The sequence below is a fragment of the Dioscorea cayenensis genome, chromosome 9 (genome assembly GCF_009730915.1).
Source record: "Dioscorea cayenensis subsp. rotundata cultivar TDr96_F1 chromosome 9, TDr96_F1_v2_PseudoChromosome.rev07_lg8_w22 25.fasta, whole genome shotgun sequence".
Taxonomy (NCBI): domain Eukaryota; kingdom Viridiplantae; phylum Streptophyta; class Magnoliopsida; order Dioscoreales; family Dioscoreaceae; genus Dioscorea; species Dioscorea cayenensis.
Genome location: NC_052479.1, coordinates 21,351,794 through 21,357,960, shown reverse-complemented (window position 1 = coordinate 21,357,960; position 6,167 = coordinate 21,351,794). Strand labels below are relative to the sequence as shown.

Here is a 6,167-nt window from a genome sequence, read left to right as displayed (position 1 = left end):
TCCAATGGGTTGTGAATCACACACGGCCAAGTGTAAAACACCTTGGTCATGTCCATGACTAGTTCTCAATTCCCATACTGACAAGACCATCTGCACGCATACACAAGGAGGTTCAGTTAAGCTTAATAAACAAAAATAAACTCGAGCATATAAAAGTAAAGCAATGAAATATAACTCGAGACAAAATAAAAGATAAACTCAGAAGGAGAATCCTTTATGAGTATACAAGTCCAAGAGATAGTGCAAAAATAAAATATAAAAACATAAAGAAACTAAAAGGAAAACGCAACAAGCATCGGTATCATCAGCGGTCGGCTCTACTATTGCTACTGGTATTGGAATAGGTGGATCGATCGGTGCATGAACCAGTGATGATGGTGCCGGAGGATCCGGAGGGGTCTGGGGTCTCATGATTTAAGTAACTGCTATAGAATGTTGAGACGTGCCATCACCTCTGCATGCTGTGCAACCTGTGTAGCATGGACCTTGGCGATCTCTGTCCGAAGCACACCCACAACACTCTCGAGCCTCTCAAAATGATCATAGGCTCAAGAAGGAGAAAACATGCGCACTGGGGTGGCTCCTGTGATGCGGGTGGTGCCTCGGCCTCTGTCGGTGCAGGCTGAGGCTCGGGAGCCTGCTGTGAACCCTTTGTTGCGTCTTCTCTGCCCTCAGCGGTCTTTGGGGTAGGCGCAGTCAGAATATATACTCCAAGCCCATATCTGCGCACTAACCCCATCATCCTCATCGTGTCCAGGCCAAGAGGTGAGGGAACCATCATTTTTCGGCATCTCTGATAACGTCCAATAGGCCCATCCCAGAATGAGGCTAGTGATGTAAGGGTCTGCAAATAATACTCCCAATCTCACATACTAGCCCTGGTGTCTCAGGAAATCTAGTGACTTTGTGCCCCAAGTGAATCGGCTCGCTCTGGATAATGGAATATAAATAAAGTAGCTCTTGCCGGCTCAAAACACCTATACTATTTCCTCGACCATTAACGAATCTGCTAAGGACTAAGTGTAAGTATCTATAACTTGGCCGGGACAGCCATGTGGCCTTGGACACTCCCAGCTCATACTTCCCCTGTCCACATAAAGCTCGGTATGCTTGCTGCGGGGTCAGTGTGCTAGGGTAATCTGTCGGCAAGTGTTCATACTCCTCTGTATCTGTATATGTCTCATCATACAAGCCCATACTAACTGAAAACTCAGTGACACTCATGCTGAAATGATGTCCAAATGCTCTGAACTGTATGAAATCGACGCTGTCAAATCTCTTGTATGACCGATCAAACTGGAAGGACACCAATACCTCCAACGTCAATGTGCAGATAGCTGGTTCTCGGATCGATAATAATCTCCGCCAGCTTCCCATGGCAAGTAGCTCATCAATCTCATCAGCCAACTCATCACCCCGCTGAACCTCTCTAGGCGCACTCAAGTCCACGAAATGCGATTGTCCAAACCTAAGTCTCGATAATCGCTCAAATCAAATCTAATGCATGGGATTCAAAAACTCAATGTGTTCCAACTCATATGAAGTCTCCCTAGGACACTTACCCTCTTGCTTTCTTCGAACGAGGTGCCATATCTGCAAGAATTGAAAGAATAAATGATCAAAGAAGCTCACAAAGTAATACTGTAGAAATCCACACAGTCATGTGGATCTGGGGTCATGAAAACCGCACGTCTGCATACCAAAAATTCAAATAGACAGCTCCAAGACGTTCATAAACTACTTCAAAGCATGCAATTATCCTTCTAGAGTAAAATCCAAGCACATTTACTAGCTTTAATCCAATAAAAACAAGTAATGGCGAAGAAAAAAGGGATTAAAAGTTTACGATAAGATGAAAATGAAAGCTTCAAAAACGGCCAAAAAATCGAGTATAACCCTTCTAAATCAGCAGTGCGAGGTCAGGATAGCGATTAAGAGTGTTCTTTGAGAGATCAAGAATGTAACGATGAAGCAACGCTAAGAGATTTTAAAAAAAAACCCGCGTCTATTGGAATTCCGTACATCCACACAGGGGTATTGAAATTACCCACGTTCATGTGACTCCACAAGAGATACCCACAGGAACCGACACACCCCCCTATGTGCTCTCAAGAAAACAACTCAATGCTTTTGAACACACCCACATGGGTGTGTGAAAATTCCCCACGCTCGTGTGCCCGACCCACGGGGGTAAATGCACGCCCTTGTGGCGTCCAACCGAGAAAATACTCTAAGTGTAAAACACGCCAATGTGAAAATTCCACACGAGTGTGGACCTTCACTGGACCAGCTCACAGAGGCATTCACACTCCCCCGTGTATTCTCGGGATGGAGGAGAGCTCTTCTGCAAAGATCCACATGGGCGTGTGGAAATTACTCATGCCCATGTGTTTGTCACAGGATCATCCACAGGGGCGAGTCCACGCTCCTATGTCTTCTCGGGAAAAATCTCTAAATCTCTACAAGAAGACACATGCCTGTGCGGAAATTACCATGGGCATGTGATCATCGCAAGGTCATGTACCCCAAGTCCACACCCCATGTCCCCTCGAGATGAGCTCTCAGTAAAGAAGCATGGCCGTGTGTCTTCCCACATGGCTATGTGTTTTTTTTCTGGATGACTCAGAAAAACTGCAGGCTCTACAGAACATGTCTAAACGTGTATACACACTCAAAGCCTATCTTGTGTGTAACATATACCAAGGAAAAACACGAGGAAACTCGCTCAAACAACCAACAACTTCGCCAAACACATTTAAGCACATGATAACACCAAATAATCCACAAGAAAATAATAGTAGAAGCATCTACAAATCAAGACACCAACACTTAAAGCCTTTTTCATGCAAACACTAAACTAAACACTAGAAAAACTATAAAGACTTGGGTTGCCTCCAAGAAGCGCTTGTTTAACGTCAATTAACTTGACGTATCTCACCTTACCTCACGAGGGACTCATAGATGAAGGTTTCTCTCTTATTCATGACTTGGAAGCATGATGAATAGAGTCTTTTGAAGGTAGAGGGGGAATTATCGAGCTTGTTACCACTTGAGGGGTCGTTACCCTTGTTCCGTTCTTGCACATCCCCAATAGTCTTGGGGCGTTGTTTGTGCCATCTCCTTGCCCGCTTCATTTTTCGGAGCACCTTCTTCATAATCCCCGGGGTAGATGGTACTTTCTCCTCTAGACCAAGTATCATTATTTCTTCCTCCTCTACTTCTTGGTCTACCAATCCCTCGTACGGGTCCGGATTCAACATTTCCTGCACATATTCATCGATTAGTTTATCAGTAGTGTCAAGAAAGTAGAGAGTATCATCAAAGTCAAGAGAATGTCGCATGCCTTTGGTGAAGCAGTAGGTCAACTTGTCGTCGCCCATCCTCAGTGTCAACTCCCCACTGTCCATGTCGATCAGTGCCTTGGAAGTGTGCAAGAAAGGCCTCCCAAGTATCAAAGGAACATCTGCATTCTCATCAACATCAAACACTACAAAGTCTACAGGAAATATATACTTGTCAACTTTGACAAGCACGTCTTCGATGATGCACCTCATATGTCTCACCGTTCGGTCTGCCAATTGTAATGTCATCTGTGTGGGCCTAATATCTCCTAAGACTAGCTTCTAAAAGAATGAGTATGGTATACATTGATACTAGCCCCTAAATCCGCCAATGTTATTTCTTCACCCAAATTGCTAATGTTGTACGGAATGATGAAGCTTTCGGTGTCTTTCTTCTTATTCGGCATATTCTTTTACAACACTGTCAAACAAGAGGCATCTAGAATCACCGATGCACTATCTTCCAACTTCCTCTTGTTGGTCAAAAGATCTTTCAAGAACTTAGCATACCGAGGCATTTGAGACAACGCCTCCACAAAAGGTAATGTTGATGTGCAATTGCTTGAATAGACCCAAGAACTTCTTTTATTGCTCATCATTTTGGTCGTTCTTCAATCTTGAAGGATAAGGGATTCTTGGCTTGTATGGTGGGGGTACCACCTTCTTCTCTTTGTTGGCTCTTTCCTCAACCTCCACGACCTCGGGTGCTTCAACATTGGGCTTCAAACTAGGAAGCCTACCCTCGACCTCACGACCACTTCTCAAAGTAATCTCCTTTCACATGTTCTCATGGGTTGGTCTCGATGTTACTCGGCAAGCATCCTTGTGGTCTCTCCAATAGAGACTTCGCAATTTGCCCACACTTGATTCTCTAAATTTTGCAAGGAAGCGGTGTGGTTGTGAAGTGTATCTTTGACCAACTGAAATTGTGTATCCAATGATTGAACAAATCTGGTCAAAGCTTTCTCTAGATCAGTCATCCGGGTCTCTAAGCCTGAAACTCTATTCTCCTTGTTTGGGGCTTGTTGTTGTTGAAAACCCGATGGTGCCATGGGCTTTTGTTGCCCTTGGTTACTCCATGAGAAATTGGAGTGGTTCCTCCACCCTTCATTGTAGGTATTGTTATAAGGATTACCTTGTACCCTTCCCGAGTTACCCATAAAATCTACTTGTTCAGTCGGGGCTGAAGTAGCAATCGAGATAGGATAATCAAACGGCATATGCTAACCCCCACAACCATCACAACTCGTGATAGTGGCTACCCTCAGTAAAGTCAATGTGTCCAATTTCTTGCTCAATGCCTTTACTTGGGCTGCCAAAGATGTAACTGCATCGATATCATGGAGTCCGGCCACTTTCTTCCTTTCCCTCACATTCCATTGGTAGCTATTCATGGCCATTACTTCTACCAACTGTCGGGTTTCATTAGGGTCTTGCTCCCCATTGTAACTCATGTTGGGCGCCATCTAGAGGTTTTCTTGTACTTGGATTCAACTTGTTATAAAAAGTTTGAAATGATCATCCATTCGGCAAATCCGTGTTGTGGACACTTCCACAAGAGATCCTTGAATCGCTCCCACGTCTCAAATAGGGATTCAATCTCCATCTGAACAAACGATGATATCTCTTTACGAAGCTTCGCCGACTTTCTCGGAGGGAAGTACCTTGCAAGGAAAGCTTCGATCATCTCATTCTAAGTTGTGATGGATGATTTTGGCAACGAATAAAGCCACTGCTTGGCTTTTCCTCTGAGAGAGAATGGGAAAACCCTCAATCTGATAGGATCATCTGAAACTCCGTTAATCTTTAGCATGTCACAAACTTTCAAAAAGTTTTCGATGTGATTATTTGGATCCTCATCGGTTAAACCATTGATTTAAGCTGACTGCTGAATCATCTGGATGAATGTCGACTTTAGCTCGAAATATGGTGATGTAATCAGGGGTCGCACAATACTAGATTGTGTGCCCAAAACTAAGGGTCTTGCATAGGCAAAAAGTGCTCTCTGTTGTTCATTCTGCTCTGCCATATTATCAGACCCTTCAACTTCTATTTTAGCTTGATTAGACGGTTCTTGTACAGGTTCTTTACCCCTTCTTCTGAGTGTACGTTCAAGTTCAGGATCACCTTCAATGAATATCGAAGGGTTCCCTCGGGTCATAACCTAGAGCTGCACTAAAAGAAAGAAAAACAAATCAGAATGATGATAGAATAAGGAGATGTGAAATAGAATGAATGAATGAATAGCTAAGATAGTAAAGTGCAAAGTATCTCTAAACACCTACTCCCCGGCAACGACGCCAAAAACTTAACACACCCCTTGCGTGTGACCCGCAAGTGCACGAGTTTGTCAAAGTAATAAATCCCAGGTGAGTGGGGTATCATATCCACAAAGAATAAGGAATAGAAACATCAAGATTGCTACTTAACCAAGGGAAGATGAAACAATGATTGTATTGATAAGATGTAATGTTGACAAAATAAAAGAAATAAGAAAAAGAGGCACAAATAAGTAAGACAAAAGGCAATCAATAAGAACTGGGGTACTCGGATATTGTTATGCCTAAGATTATCGCTTCAAGTGTAAAACCATCTATTATGCTTCCTAACTAATGTTCAATGAGTCATGGACATCCTAAGTTACACGGTCCCAAACCTAAGGTCAACCATGACTAACTCTACACTATGCCCCGATGGAGAAATCGACCTCTCAACACCTCACACTGTACAAAGTTGTAAGAAGCTCTAGGGATTATAAGTGATAAACCCTATTCCTCTATGTAGACCTACCCCTTTGGTCTAGGCGAAAGGCCCCTAGTCACAATT

At 43.4% G+C, this 6,167-nt stretch overlaps 1 non-coding gene across 1 annotated transcript; it reads left to right on the top strand.

Moving 5' to 3' along the window:
* Window positions 1-4,873: 4,873 nt before the first annotated feature.
* LOC120269531 lies at window positions 4,874-4,980 on the top strand. The gene has a single exon (XR_005539182.1). It is a non-coding gene; the product is annotated as a small nucleolar RNA R71 (small nucleolar RNA).
* The last annotated feature ends 1,187 nt before the right edge of the window (window positions 4,981-6,167 follow it).